The sequence below is a fragment of the Salvelinus namaycush genome, unplaced genomic scaffold (genome assembly GCF_016432855.1).
Source record: "Salvelinus namaycush isolate Seneca unplaced genomic scaffold, SaNama_1.0 Scaffold253, whole genome shotgun sequence".
NCBI lineage: Eukaryota > Metazoa > Chordata > Actinopteri > Salmoniformes > Salmonidae > Salvelinus > Salvelinus namaycush.
Genome location: NW_024059375.1, coordinates 165,528 through 181,160, shown reverse-complemented (window position 1 = coordinate 181,160; position 15,633 = coordinate 165,528). Strand labels below are relative to the sequence as shown.

Genomic DNA, 15,633 nt, shown 5'->3' with positions numbered 1-15,633 from the left:
TGAGACCCAAACCACAAGGTGGAATGGAGGAACAGTAATGGTAGTACAGGTGTAATAGTTAAACCATCTGAAAGGGACGTACTGTGAGACCCAAACCACAAGGTGGAATGGAGGAACAGTAATGGTAGGACAGGTGTAATAGTTAAACCATCTGAAAGGGACATACTGTGAGACTCAAACCATTTCTGGCACCGGTACAGCTGCATTGAGATTTCATTATTCGTATAATTTTTATAGAAAATAAATGTTAAAAAGCCACCTAAACAATCACTTCTAGACCTATGTCTGTGCTTTAGCCGTCAAAGAGAGAAGGAAAGTATTCCAACAGGGCCCTGGCCTCAAGTGAGTCTGGACTGAAGAGTTACTGTTTTAAACACTCGGTCTCAAGATGTCAACAGGCCTAGGGTGTGGTATGGTGCTGGTCCCTCCCTGTGATTGTTCACCCCTGAGTGACATCTGTTCTCCTCTGACACCATGGTGTTTGACAGCCACTGGTTGTTTCCCCACTGGGGAAGATAACACTGATGAGCCAAGTGGTTGTATTACATCTCTGCAACACTCCCTCTAAATGACAGAAGTAAACTAAATGAACAACTAGTAGAAACCTACATCTAATGAGACAAAACAATTGGGATGTCAGACTTAGGTCTAACCTCTTTTGAACATTTATCCTGCCGGCATTTCTGTATGAGGAACTCTCTCTTCACATTTCTGTATGAGGAACTCTCTCTTCACATTTCTGTATGAGGAACTCTCTCTTCACATTTCTGTATGAGGAACTCTCTCTTCACATTTCTGTATGAGGAACTCTCTCTTCACATTTCTGTATGAGGAACTCTCTCTTCACATTTCTGTATGAGGAACTCTCTCTTCACATTTCTGTATGAGGAACTCTCCCTTAACATTTCTGTATGAGGAACTCTCCCTTAACATTTCTGTATGAGGAACTCTCTCTTAACATTGCAGAAGAAGGTTGGTGTGTAAATAACAGCGGTGTTTTTACAGCAGGTTACTAGGGGCGGCAGGTAGCCTAGTGGTTACTAGGGGCGGCAGGTAGCCTAGTGGTTACTAGGGGCGGCAGGTAGCCTAGTGGTTACTAGGGGCGGCAGGTAGCCTAGTGGTTACTAGGGGCGGCAGGTAGCCTAGTGGTTACTAGGGGCGGCAGGTAGCCTAGTGGTTACTAGGGGCGGCAGGTAGCCTAGTGGTTACTAGGGGCGGCAGGTAGCCTAGTGGTTACTAGGGGCGGCAGGTAGCCTAGTGGTTACTAGGGGCGGCAGGTAGCCTAGTGGTTACTAGGGGCGGCAGGTAGCCTAGTGGTTACTAGGGGCGGCAGGTAGCCTAGTGGTTACTAGGGGCGGCAGGTAGCCTAGTGGTTACTAGGGGCGGCAGGTAGCCTAGTGGTTACTAGGGGCGGCAGGTAGCCTAGTGGTTACTAGGGGCGGCAGGTAGCCTAGTGGTTACTAGGGGCGGCAGGTAGCCTAGTGGTTACTAGGGGCGGCAGGTAGCCTAGTGGTTACTAGGGGCGGCAGGTAGCCTAGTGGTTACTAGGGGCGGCAGGTAGCCTAGTGGTTACTAGGGGCGGCAGGTAGCCTAGTGGTTACTAGGGGCGGCAGGTAGCCTAGTGGTTACTAGGGGCGGCAGGTAGCCTAGTGGTTACTAGGGGCGGCAGGTAGCCTAGTGGTTAGAGGAGGCAGGTAGCCTAGTGGTTACTAGGGGCGGCAGGTAGCCTAGTGGTTACTAGGGGCGGCAGGTAGCCTAGTGGTTAGAGGAGGCAGGTAGCCTAGTGGTTACTAGGGGCGGCAGGTAGCCTAGTGGTTACTAGGGGCGGCAGGTAGCCTAGTGGTTAGAGGAGGCAGGTAGCCTAGTGGTTACTAGGGGCGGCAGGTAGCCTAGTGGTTACTAGGGGCGGCAGGTAGCCTAGTGGTTACTAGGGGCGGCAGGTAGCCTAGTGGTTACTAGGGGCGGCAGGTAGCCTAGTGGTTACTAGGGGCGGCAGGTAGCCTAGTGGTTACTAGGGGCGGCAGGTAGCCTAGTGGTTACTAGGGGCGGCAGGTAGCCTAGTTGTTACTAGGGGCGGCAGGTAGCCTAGTGGTTAGGGGCGGCAGGTAGCCTAGTGGTTAGGGGCGGCAGGTAGCCTAGTGGTTAGGGGCGGCAGGTAGCCTAGTGGTTAGGGGCGGCAGGTAGCCTAGTGGTTAGAGGAGGCAGGTAGCCTAGTGGTTAGAGGAGGCAGGTAGCCTAGTGGTTAGAGGAGGCAGGTAGCCTAGTGGTTAGAGGAGGCAGGTAGCCTAGTGGTTAGAGGAGGCAGGTAGCCTAGTGGTTACTAGGGGCGGCAGGTAGCCTAGTGGTTAGGGGCGGCAGGTAGCCTAGTGGTTAGAGGGGGCAGGTAGCCTAGTGGTTAGAGGGGGCAGGTAGCCTAGTGGTTAGAGGGGGCAGGTAGCCTAGTGGTTAGAGTGGGCAGGTAGCCTAGTGGTTAGAGGGGGCAGGTAGCCTAGTGGTTAGAGGGGGCAGGTAGCCTAGTGGTTAGAGGGGGCAGGTAGCCTAGTGGTTAGAGGGGGCAGGTAGCCTAGTGGTTAGAGGGGGCAGGTAGCCTAGTGGTTAGAGGGGGCAGGTAGCCTAGTGGTTAGAGGCGGCAGGTAGCCTAGTGGTTAGAGGCGGCAGGTAGCCTAGTGGTTAGAGGCGGCAGGTAGCCTAGTGGTTAGAGGCGGCAGGTAGCCTAGTGGTTAGAGGCGGCAGGTAGCCTAGTGGTTAGAGGAGGCAGGTAGCCTAGTGGTTAGAGGAGGCAGGTAGCCTAGTGGTTAGAGGAGGCAGGTAGCCTAGTGGTTAGAGGAGGCAGGTAGCCTAGTGGTTAGAGGAGGCAGGTAGCCTAGTGGTTAGAGGAGGCAGGTAGCCTAGTGGTTAGAGGAGGCAGGTAGCCTAGTAGTTAGAGGAGGCAGGGTAGCCTAGTGGTTACTGACCCAACGCTCTAACCACTGGCCTAGTGGTTAGAGGAGGCAGGTAGCCTAGTGGTTAGAGGAGGCAGGTAGCCTAGTGGTTACTGACGCAACGCTCTAACCACTGGCTTAGTGGTTAGAGGAGGCAGGTAGCCTAGTGGTTAGAGCAGGCAGGTAGCCTAGTGGTTAGAGCAGGCAGGTAGCCTAGTGGTTAGAGGAGGCAGGGTAGCCTAGTGGTTAGAGGAGGCAGGTAGCCTAGTGGTTAGAGGAGGCAGGTAGCCTAGTGGTTACTGACCCAACGCTCTAACCACTGGCCTAGTGGTTAGAGGAGGCAGGTAGCCTAGTGGTTAGAGGAGGCAGGTAGCCTAGTGGTTAGAGGAGGCAGGTAGCCTAGTGGTTACTGACCCAACGCTCTAACCACTGGCCTAGTGGTTAGAGGAGGCAGGTAGCCTAGTGGTTAGAGGAGGCAGGTAGCCTAGTGGTTACTGACCCAACGCTCTAACCACTGGCCTAATGGTTAGAGGAGGCAGGTAGCCTAGTGGTTAGAGGAGGCAGGTAGCCTAGTGGTTAGAGGAGGCAGGTAGCCTAGTGGTTAGAGGAGGCAGGTAGCCTAGTGGTTAGAGGAGGCAGGTAGCCTAGTGGTTAGAGGAGGCAGGTGGCCAAGTGGTTAGAGGAGGCAGGTAGTCTAGTGGTTAGAGGAGGCAGGTAGCCTAGTGGTTAGAGGAGGCAGGTAGCCTAGTGGTTAGAGGAGGCAGGTAGTCTAGTGGTTAGAGGAGGCAGGTAGACTAGCGGTTAGAGGAGGCAGGTAGACTAGCGGTTAGAGGAGGCAGGTAGCCTAGCGGTTAGAGGAGGCAGGTAGCCTAGCGGTTAAAGGAGGCAGGTAGCCTAGCGGTTAGAGGAGGCAGGTAGCCTAGCGGTTAGAGGAGGCAGGTAGCCTAGCGGTTAGAGGAGGCAGGTAGCCTAGCGGTTAGAGGAGGCAGGTAGCCTAGCGGTTAGAGGGGGCAGGTAGCCTAGCGGTTAGAGGGGGCAGGTAGCCTAGCGGTTAGAGGAGGCAGGTAGCCTAGCGGTTAGAGGAGGCAGGTAGCCTAGCGGTTAGAGGAGGCAGGTAGCCTAGCGGTTAGAGGAGGCAGGTAGCCTAGCGGTTAGAGGGGGCAGGTAGCCTAGCGGTTAGAGGGGGCAGGTAGCCTAGCGGTTAGAGGAGGCAGGTAGCCTAGCGGTTAGAGGAGGCAGGTAGCCAAGCGGTTAGAGGAGGCAGGTAGCCAAGCGGTTAGAGGAGGCAGGTGGCCTAGCGGTTAGAGGAGGCAGGTGGCCTAGTGGTTAGAGAAGGCAGGTGGCCTAGTGGTTAGAGGAGGCGGGTGGCCTAGTGGTTAGAGGAGGCGGGTGGCCTAGTGGTTAGAGGAGGCGGGTGGCCTAGTGGTTAGAGGAGGCAGGTAGCCTAGTGGTTAGAGGAGGCAGGTAGCCTAGTGGTTAGAGGAGGCAGGTAGCCTAGTAGTTAGAGGAGGCAGGGTAGCCTAGTGGTTACTGACCCAACGCTCTAACCACTGGCCTAGTGGTTAGAGGAGGCAGGTAGCCTAGTGGTTAAAGGAGGCAGGTAGCCTAGTGGTTACTGACCCAACGCTATAACCACTGGCCTAGTGGTTAGAGGAGGCAGGTAGCCTAGTGGTTAGAGGAGGCAGGTAGCCTAGTGGTTAGAGCAGGCAGGTAGCCTAGTGGTTAGAGCAGGCAGGGTAGCCTAGTGGTTAGAGGAGGCAGGTAGCCTAGTGGTTAGAGGAGGCAGGTATCCTAGTGGTTACTGACCCAACGCTCTAACCACTGGCCTAGTGGTTAGAGGAGGCAGGTAGCCTAGTGGTTAGAGGAGGCAGGTAGCCTAGTGGTTACTGACCCAACGCTCTAACCACTGGCCTAGTGGTTAGAGGAGGCAGGTAGCCTAGTGGTTAGAGGAGGCAGGTAGCCTAGTGGTTAGAGCAGGCAGGTAGCCTAGTGGTTAGAGCAGGCAGGGTAGCCTAGTGGTTAGAGGAGGCAGGTAGCCTAGTGGTTAGAGGAGGCAGGTAGCCTAGTGGTTACTGACCCAACGCTCTAACCACTGGCCTAGTGGTTAGAGGAGGCAGGTAGCCTAGTGGTTAGAGGAGGCAGGTAGCCTAGTGGTTACTGACCCAACGCTCTAACCACTGGCCTAATGGTTAGAGGAGGCAGGTAGCCTAGTGGTTAGAGGAGGCAGGTAGCCTAGTGGTTAGAGGAGGCAGGGTAGCCTAGTGGTTAGAGGAGGCAGGGTAGCCTAGTGGTTAGAGGAGGCAGGGTAGCCTAGTGGTTAGAGGAGGCAGGTAGCCTAGTGGTTACTGACCCAACGCTCTAACCACTGGCCTAGTGGTTAGAGGAGGCAGGTAGCCTAGTGGTTAGAGGAGGCAGGTAGCCTAGTGGTTAGAGGAGGCAGGTAGTCTAGTGGTTAGAGGAGGCAGGTAGCCTAGTGGTTAGAGGAGGCAGGTAGCCTAGTGGTTAGAGGAGGCAGGTAGCCTAGTGGTTAGAGGAGGCAGGTAGCCTAGCGGTTAGAGGAGGCAGGTAGCCTAGCGGTTAGAGGAGGCAGGTAGCCTAGCGGTTAGAGGAGGCAGGTAGCCTAGCGGTTAGAGGAGGCAGGTAGCCTAGCGGTTAGAGGAGGCAGGTAGCCTAGCGGTTAGAGGAGGCAGGTAGCCTAGCGGTTAGAGGAGGCAGGTAGCCTAGCGGTTAGAGGAGGCGGGTAGTCTAGCGGTTAGAGGAGGCGGGTAGACTAGCGGTTAGAGGAGGCGGGTAGACTAGCGGTTAGAGGAGGCGGGTAGCCTAGCGGTTAGAGGAGGCGGGTAGCCTAGCGGTTAGAGGAGGCGGGTAGCCTAGCGGTTAGAGGAGGCGGGTAGCCTAGCGGTTAGAGGAGGCGGGTAGCCTAGCGGTTAGAGGAGGCGGGTAGCCTAGCGGTTAGAGGAGGCGGGTAGCCTAGCGGTTAGAGGAGGCGGGTAGCCTAGCGGTTAGAGGAGGCGGGTAGCCTAGCGGTTAGAGGAGGCGGGTAGCCTAGCGGTTAGAGGAGGCGGGTAGCCAAGCGGTTAGAGGAGGCGGGTGGCCTAGTGGTTAGAGGAGGCGGGTGGCCTAGTGGTTAGAGGAGGCGGGTGGCCTAGTGGTTAGAGGAGGCGGGTGGCCTAGTGGTTAGAGGAGGCGGGTGGCCTAGTGGTTAGAGGAGGCAGGTAGCCTAGTGGTTAGAGGAGGCGGGTAGCCTAGTGGTTAGAGGAGGCAGGTAGCCTAGTGGTTAGAGGAGGCAGGTAGCCTAGTGGTTAGAGGAGGCAGGTAGCCTAGTGGTTAGAGGAGGCAGGTAGCCTAGTGGTTAGAGGAGGCAGGTAGCCTAGTGGTTAGAGGAGGCAGGTAGTCTAGTGGTTAAAGGCAGGAAGTTTAGTGGTTAGAGGAGGCAGGCAGCCAAGTGGTTAGAGGAGGCAGGTAGCCAAGTGGTTAGAGGAGGCAGGTAGCCAAGTGGTTAGAGGAGGCGGGTGGCCTAGTGGTTAGAGGAGGCAGGTAGCCTAGTGGTTACTGACCCAACGCTCTAACCACTGGCCTAATGGTTAGAGGAGGCAGGTAGCCTAGTGGTTAGAGGAGGCAGGTAGCCTAGTGGTTAGAGGAGGCAGGGTAGCCTAGTGGTTAGAGGAGGCAGGTAGCCTAGTGGTTAGAGGAGGCAGGGTAGCCTAGTGGTTAGAGGAGGCAGGGTAGCCTAGTGGTTAGAGGAGGCAGGGTAGCCTAGTGGTTAGAGGAGGCAGGTAGCCTAGTGGTTACTGACCCAACGCTCTAACCACTGGCCTAGTGGTTAGAGGAGGCAGGTAGCCTAGTGGTTAGAGGAGGCAGGTAGCCTAGTGGTTACTGACCCAACGCTCTAACCACTGGCCTAATGGTTAGAGGAGGCAGGTAGCCTAGTGGTTAGAGGAGGCAGGTAGTCTAGTGGTTAGAGGAGGCAGGTAGTCTAGTGGTTAGAGGAGGCAGGTAGCCTAGTGGTTAGAGGAGGCAGGTAGCCTAGTGGTTAGAGGAGGCAGGTAGCCTAGTGGTTAGAGGAGGCAGGTAGCCTAGTGGTTAGAGGAGGCAGGTAGCCTAGTGGTTAGAGGAGGCAGGTAGCCTAGTGGTTAGAGGAGGCAGGTAGCCTAGTGGTTAGAGGAGGCAGGTAGCCTAGTGGTTAGAGGAGGCAGGTAGCCTAGTGGTTAGAGGAGGCAGGTAGCCTAGTGGTTAGAGGAGGCAGGTAGCCTAGTGGTTAGAGGAGGCAGGTAGCCTAGTGGTTAGAGGAGGCAGGTAGCCTAGTGGTTAGAGGAGGCAGGTAGCCTAGCGGTTAGAGGAGGCAGGTAGCCTAGCGGTTAGAGGAGGCGGGTAGCCTAGCGGTTAGAGGAGGCGGGTAGCCTAGCGGTTAGAGGAGGCGGGTAGTCTAGCGGTTAGAGGAGGCGGGTAGTCTAGCGGTTAGAGGAGGCGGGTAGACTAGCGGTTAGAGGAGGCGGGTAGCCTAGCGGTTAGAGGAGGCGGGTAGCCTAGCGGTTAGAGGAGGCGGGTAGCCTAGCGGTTAGAGGAGGCGGGTAGCCTAGCGGTTAGAGGAGGCGGGTAGCCTAGCGGTTAGAGGAGGCGGGTAGCCTAGCGGTTAGAGGAGGCGGGTAGCCTAGCGGTTAGAGGAGGCGGGTAGCCTAGCGGTTAGAGGAGGCGGGTAGCCAAGCGGTTAGAGGAGGCGGGTGGCCTAGCGGTTAGAGGAGGCGGGTGGCCTAGCGGTTAGAGGAGGCGGGTAGCCTAGCGGTTAGAGGAGGCGGGTAGCCTAGCGGTTAGAGGAGGCGGGTAGCCTAGCGGTTAGAGGAGGCGGGTAGCCAAGCGGTTAGAGGAGGCGGGTGGCCTAGCGGTTAGAGGAGGCGGGTGGCCTAGCGGTTAGAGGAGGCGGGTGGCCTAGCGGTTAGAGGAGGCGGGTGGCCTAGCGGTTAGAGGAGGCGGGTGGCCTAGCGGTTAGAGGAGGCGGGTAGCCTAGTGGTTAGAGGAGGCGGGTAGCCTAGTGGTTAGAGGAGGCGGGTAGCCTAGTGGTTAGAGGAGGCGGGTAGCCTAGTGGTTAGAGGAGGCGGGTAGCCTAGTGGTTAGAGGAGGCGGGTAGCCTAGTGGTTAGAGGAGGCGGGTAGCCTAGTGGTTAGAGGAGGCAGGTAGCCTAGTGGTTAGAGGAGGCAGGTAGCCTAGTGGTTAGAGGAGGCAGGTAGCCTAGTGGTTAGAGGAGGCAGGTAGCCTAGTGGTTAGAGGAGGCAGGTAGCCTAGTGGTTAGAGGAGGCAGGTAGTCTAGTGGTTAAAGGCAGGAAGTTTAGTGGTTAGAGGAGGCAGGTAGCCTAGTGGTTAGAGGAGGCGGGTAGCCTAGTGGTTAGAGGAGGCGGGTAGCCTAGTGGTTAGAGGAGGCGGGTAGCCTAGTGGTTAGAGGAGGCGGGTAGCCTAGTGGTTAGAGGAGGCGGGTAGCCTAGTGGTTAGAGGAGGCGGGTAGCCTAGTGGTTAGAGGAGGCGGGTAGCCTAGTGGTTAGAGGAGGCAGGTAGCCTAGTGGTTAGAGGAGGCAGGTAGCCTAGTGGTTAGAGGAGGCAGGTAGCCTAGTGGTTAGAGGAGGCAGGTAGCCTAGTGGTTAGAGGAGGCAGGTAGCCTAGTGGTTAGAGGAGGCAGGTAGTCTAGTGGTTAAAGGCAGGAAGTTTAGTGGTTAGAGGAGGCAGGTAGCCAAGTGGTTAGAGGAGGCAGGTAGCCTAGTGGTTAGAGGAGGCAGGTAGCCTAGTGGTTAGAGGAGGCAGGTAGTCTAGTGGTTAAAGGCAGGAAGTTTAGTGGTTAGAGGAGGCAGGTAGCCAAGTGGTTAGAGGAGGCAGGTAGCCAAGTGGTTAGAGGAGGCAGGTAGCCAAGTGGTTAGAGGAGGCGGGTAGCCAAGTGGTTAGAGGAGGCGGGTGGCCTAGTGGTTAGAGGAGGCGGGTGGCCTAGTGGTTAGAGGAGGCAGGTAGCCTAGTGGTTAGAGGAGGCAGGTAGCCTAGTGGTTAGAGGAGGCAGGTAGCCTAGTGGTTAGAGGAGGCAGGTAGCCTAGTGGTTACTAGGGGCGGCAGGTAGCCTAGTGGTTACTATGGGCGGCAGGTAGCCTAGTGGTTAGAGGAGGCAGGTAGCCTAATGGTTAGAGGAGGCAGGTAGCCTAGTGGTTAGAGGAGGCAGGTAGCCTAGTGGTTAGAGGGGGCAGGTAGCCTAGTGGTTAGAGGGGGCAGGTAGCCTAGTGGTTAGAGGGGGCAGGTAGCCTAGTGGTTAGAGGAGGCAGGTAGCCTAGTGGTTAGAGGAGGCAGGTAGCCTAGTGGTTAGAGGAGGCAGGTAGCCTAGTGGTTAGAGGAGGCAGGTAGCCTAGTGGTTAGAGGAGGCAGGTAGCCTAGTGGTTAGAGGAGGCAGGTGGCCTAGTGGTTAGAGGGGAGGCCTAGTGGTTAGAGGAGGCAGGTAGCCTAGTGGTTAGAGGAGGCAGGTAGCCTAGTGGTTAGAGGAGGCAGGTAGCCTAGTGGTTAGAGGAGGCAGGTAGCCTAGCGGTTAGAGGAGGCAGGTAGCCTAGCGGTTAGAGGAGGCAGGTAGCCTAGCGGTTAGAGGAGGTAGGTAGCCTAGCGTTTAGAGGAGGCAGGTAGCCTAGAATATTCAGTTGCACCTCCTTTTGCCCTCAGAACAGCCTCAATTTGTCGGGGCGTGGACTTTACAAGGTGTCGAAAGCGTTCCGCAGGGCCCATGTTCACTCAAATGCTTCCCACAGTTGTGTCAAGTTGGCTGGATGTCCAGCCACTCCCGTCACCCCCCACCCCACTCCCGTCACCCCCCGCACTACTCCCGTCACCCCCGCATTACTCCCGTCACCCCCCCCAATACTCCCGTCACCCCCCACAATACTCCCGTCACCCCCGCATTACTCCCGTCACCCCCCACCCCTGCACTACTCCCCTCACCCCTGCACTACTCCCCTCACCCCTGCACTACTCCCAGCCCCCAACACTACTCCTGATCAAAAGTAGCACACTACAAGTTATAGGATGCGATTTGGCAAACAACCATGGAAAAGTAGATAGTCGACAATTCCCCAACCTCGAGGAATATAAACAAGGTAGGATTCCTAAAGCCACTGGTCTGAATTCCAACTTGTTTTTCAGCTTTAGCAGCAGGCAGATTGGTTTCACGTTTCACCTGGCTGAGCGTACCGAGCTGAAATGAACAATGCGTTTGTGTTAAATTAATTGAGGCTCTTTACTCCTGTTACAGATAGTGTATCCTCCTCTTGGAGTTCTCCCTTTTCTTTCATTGATCTGTGAAGGGGGGGATTCTCTATGGACCCATGCTGAAACCAGACCACCACATCAACACTTAATAACAAGGGAGGAAGTCTTTGTGTATGTGTCTGTCTGTCTGTCTGTCTGTGGAAGAAGGTTGGAGGCTCCAAAACTGAGGCCTACACGCTGCCGCGACCCCTCGACTACGCCTACACGCTGCCGCGACCCCTCGACTACGCGCTGCCGCGACCCCTCGACTACGCGCTGCCGCGAAAAAATTACCTACCTGTATCGGTCCTGATTGGATATCAGGTACATCCTTCACTTCCACAGGATTCTAACCTGCATCCCAAATGGCCCTTATTCCCTACACAGAGAGCACGACTTTTTATTCCCTACACAGAGAGCACGACTTTTTATTCCCTACACAGAGAGCACGACTTTTTATTCCCTACACAGAGAGCACGACTTTTTATTCCCTACACAGAGAGCACGACTTTTTATTCCCTACACAGAGAGCACGACTTTTTATTCCCTACACAGAGAGCACGACTTTTTATTCCCTACACAGAGAGCACGACTTTTTATTCCCTACACAGAGAGCACGACTTTTTATTCCCTACACAGAGAGCACGACTTTTTATTCCCTACACAGAGAGCACGACTTTTTATTCCCTACACAGAGAGCACGACTTTTTATTCCCTACACAGAGAGCACGACTTTTATTCCCTACACAGAGAGCACGACTTTTTATTCCCTACACAGAGAGCACGACTTTTTATTCCCTACACAGAGAGCACGACTTTTTATTCCCTACACAGAGAGCACGACTTTTTATTCCCTACACAGAGAGCATGACTTTATACCCTGTGCCCTGGTCAAAAGTAGTGCACTATAAATAAGGGAATAGGGTGCTATTCGAGATGTATCCCTAGATCAATCAGGCATAACGGAACAGAGGCCGGAGCTTAACCTTTGACCCAACTGGTAACGCCATACATCACATCCTGTGAGAGCGCACCACCCAAATTACACCCTATCCCCTACATAGTGCACTACTTTGACCAAGGCCCATAGGGGAAAGCGTGCCATTTGAGACAGGCCTATTCTAAAAAGGAGGTCAGATTCTAGCATTGCCAATGGTCACTTCAGCACAATTCCAGTCAATGGCTTTATGACCTTTTTTGTTTTGAAATTTTAAGCCTACGTTGGAAGCTGCAAATCACCCATAGTTACTGTTGAGCCAACGCAAAACCCAAGACACACTTGAACTGTGGAATATATGATTTAGATGTTTTTCAACCTCAACAGGACTGGACTCCACAATCATTTGTACTGATGGAAGCGTCCACATAACACTAGAGTGAATTTAGAGAGACTAGACAACCAGGCAGGCAGACGCAGCAGGACGTACCCACATAACCAGACAGTTATTTAAACCCGCCACTAAAGCTCTGTACAGAGCAGAGCTTTAACGGGTACCGGCAACATACCACGACCTCTGCTTCCAGTCACCGCTTACATACTGTTCATTGGTATGTATGAATGAATTGATGCTCCGCTCTCTAGTGCTCTCTTCTCTCTCCACACACACACACACACACACACACACACACACACACACACACACACACACACACACACACACACACACACACACACACACACACACACACACACACACACACACACACACACACACACACACACACACACACAACACATCATCACTTGCATTTAGGAATGCTGGATCGGGATAGCGAGCGATGATAAGTCAGACAGCAGCTGTGACGGATGAGATGGTAGGAAACTTTGGGACGAATTGGGAACGCCGACTGCAAGCCAGGCCTAATCGCCAAACATCAGAGCCCAACCTCACTAATGCTCTTGTGGCTGAATGGAAGAATGTTTCCCCGCAGCAATGTTGCAACATCTAGTGGAAAGCCTTCCCAGAAGACTGGAGGCTGTTATAGCAGCAATGTTCCAACATCTAGTGGAAAGCCTTCCCAGAAGAGTGGAGGCTGTTATAGCAGCAATGTTCCAACATCTAGTGGAAAGCCTTCCCAGAAGAGTGGAGGCTGTTACAGCAGCAATGTTCCAACATCTAGTGGAAAGACTTCCCAGACGAGAGGAGGCTGTTTTAGCAAAGAGGGGACCAACTCCATATTAATGCCCATGATTTTAGGAATGAGATGTTCGACGAGCAGGTGTCCACATACTTTTTGCCATGTAGTGCAGCTAGCTAGCTGAAAAAGTTGAGTGTTTATCTAAAATGTTCCTTCATTTCGATTTTAGTTCACATTGCTCTGGCTAGCATTAGTTGTTGATCATGTGCATATAGGGAAAGAGCCTACCTTTTAATGGGTTGTTTGATCAATAGGACTGTAAGGTTACCTAATGTAAGAGGATCTCTGTGGTATTTAGCTACATATTGGCAGAAGTCCATTCAAGTGTATTTTGACAAACACGTTCTAATTATCTAAAGTTGCGTGGAGTACGGCTGCGTAGGGTACGGGCTGCATGGGGTACGGGCTGTATGGGGTACGGGCTGCGTGGGGTACGGGCTGCATGGGGTAGGTGCTGCGTGGGGTAAGGGCTGCGTCGGGTACCATGTCACCAGAATATGAATAAACATAGAGTCTACTCCGTCTATGAAACAAATAAATCAACCACTTTCTACCAAGAGTTCCATCGCTATAACAACCATGGGCTCAAAACATTTTGTAATATGAATCATATTTATACTATAATAACCACACAAATAGCTATTATATCATCCTCCCTGCTTGGTCTTTCGGTTATTGCTAATAGAGAGTGAACTGGAGAACACCAAATATCTGGCGTCCACATTTCTTTTCAACATGACACAGAGAAATGAGAAGTTGTCAACAGCTGTAGGAATGGTCTGTAATGGAAACACATTCATGTTAACCCATTCCTTCAGTTATGGTTACTGCAGACTGCTGATAGCAAAACATCGGAGGTAGACCTACTTCATCGCTGGTTGCCGAGATTCAAAAAGATTGGTCTTGAGCAATTAGGCTCCATATAGGCCTTGAAGGTCAAGTGTAGGAGGCATCCCTTGGAACACTTTATCACATTATCACGTTTGCATAATTCCGTCCAACATAAATCCTGTGCAATGCTGACCAGTAAGGATTACACCGCAATAGTCTACATACAAGATATCGTCTGATGTGGACATATCCAATGTAAAAAACTAACGACGTGATTTTACACAACCCTCCGCTACAGATACATAGGTCGATCATCACCCCCCCCCCCACCCCCAATCATCATCATCATCATCATCAGCAATGTTTGCTGTTTAGTTGTGCACACATCAACAGTTACCATTGTTTAAGATACGCGCATTATTTATAGGCTGCATAAAATGTTCTGGTTAAAAAGACGTTACTTCCAATACAGAGACAAAACCCTCGATCAATGTAGTTGTCTTTTTGACATGGGCTTGACAGATCATGTTTATCGTTACGCCAAGACGTGATACATGTTCAGCCTTCATACACCGGGCGGCACGTGCTAAAACGTTTCTACAGTGATGCAAAGCTATCATCGAATGTCAAAGAATGACGAATTATAGATAGATCTGAGCTAAAAACGACATAGTAAAAAAGACTTCCGAATGAGTTATGCTCAGAATGTGCAGTGATTGGTAGCCTACTAAGTAGACAGTCGCGGTTAGCGGCGCTGATGCTGGAAGAGAAGAGCAAAGGAAGAAAGAAAAAAAAAAGAGAGGAACATTTCTCCACTGTCGCAATCTTCTTTCCTTTGATAAAATACAAAAACACCCACCTAAATGTAGAGGATCCAGCGCGGGGGAGAGTTGATCAAGCTGCGTATCCAATGGTTGAACACCGTTACTCGTACATTCCATCCGTTCTATTTGCTCCCTTGTTGTTCCACTGATCGCGACACACACTATTACTTGTTCCTGCTTTCTTTTCAATTGTATCGCCGCAAACGCGTCACCCCTTACTTTACTAGAGTCTGGTGTAATCATTAGTCCAAACAGTTGCGTTTTGCAACGAAACCGAAAGTTTCTATTGGATAAATTCAGGTAGGTCCCGCCCCGTTTCCTTCCATTTGCTTCCGTTTTAGAAACGTTTTGCAACAGAATGGATGTAATGAATATGCTCTTAGTGGCCTGAAATTGCAAGCCGGTTTGCGATTGGACCACCCGCAGAAGACGATTCATAATGTGTCATGGTAGAGGATTGGTTAAATGCTTTGAAGGGTGGGGTTAGAATGTACCCACGCTTTTAAAGAGACAGTGGACTCCATTTGAAATATTGGTGCGACAGCTCACTGCAAAAATATCGGAGTATTATAAAACTAACAGTACATTTTATTTAGATACATACAAATGTAATCATTGATTTACTCTTCCAATGATTTAAGTCCACAACCACAACGTTGTCAGTCTGATTATAGGCTACAGATGTTCCTGGAAAAAATAATGATCATTTGCATATTCACGCAAGATAATTTAAGATCATTTTGAGTTTTAATAAATTATGACATTTTAATCAAGTGAATTAAATAAGTAATCAATCACACTATTACAGGCTAAACCTCAACCGAGTTGTTAGATGTTTTGCCAGGTTTAAGTCTCCAGTTGTACATGCCCTTGAGGTTTTGTTGCTCTCTATCTGATAAACAAGGCTAGAAAAACAGTAGACAGACAGAACACTAACGTCCCATAAAGATACTGTTACACTGCTGTATGTATGTGGCTGCTGACTTTGTGTGGGTCTGGAACATGGTAGAAGGAGAGCAGTGGAAGCTGCTGAAGGGAGGACGGCTCATAATAATGGCCGGAACGGAGCTGGGTGTTTTATGGATGGGTCTCTCGGTCTCGGTCTCGGTCTCTCTCTCTCTCTCTCTCTCTCTCTCTCCCTCTCTCTCTCTCTCTCTCCCTCTCTCTCTCTCTCTCACTCTCTCTCATACTCTCGCTGTCTCTCTCTCTCTTTCATACTCTCTCTCTCTCTCTCTCTCTCACTGTCTCTCTCTTTCTCTCTCTCTCTCTCTCTCTCATTCTCTCTCTTTCATACTCCCGCTCTCTCTCGCTGCCTCTCTCTCTCGCTCTCTCTCGCTCTCTCTCTTTCATTCTCTCTCTCTGTTTCATTCTCTCTCTCTCTTTCATTCTCTCTCTCTCTTTCATTCCCTCTCTCTCTCTATCTGACTCTCTCTGTCTCTCTCTTTCATTCTGTCTCTCTCTTTCATTCTCTGTCTCTCTCTGTCTCTGTCTCTCTCTCTCTCTGTCTCTCTGTCTCTCTTTCATTCTCTCTCTCTTTCATTCTCTCTCTGTCTCTCTCTTTCATTCTCTGTCTCTCTCTGTCTCTCTCTCTCGCTCTGTCTCTCTTTCATTCTCTCTTTCATACTCTCGCTGTCGCTCTCTCGCTCTCTCTCTCTCTC

General features: G+C 52.1%; 1 protein-coding gene across 3 annotated transcripts in view; it reads right to left on the bottom strand.

Moving 5' to 3' along the window:
- The window catches only part of tpst1 (tyrosylprotein sulfotransferase 1), a 102,865-nt gene extending 88,681 nt beyond the window's left edge, over nucleotides 1–14,184 (bottom strand). For 2 of the 3 annotated variants that reach the window (XM_038984622.1, XM_038984623.1), the window contains exon 1: nucleotides 14,011–14,183. The gene's annotated coding sequence lies outside the window, so the exon portion shown is untranslated. Of the gene's footprint in view, nucleotides 1–14,010 lie in introns of all 3 variants that reach the window. The other variant, XM_038984621.1, reaches the window with a different exon arrangement.
- Nucleotides 14,185–15,633: the final 1,449 nt, after the last annotated feature.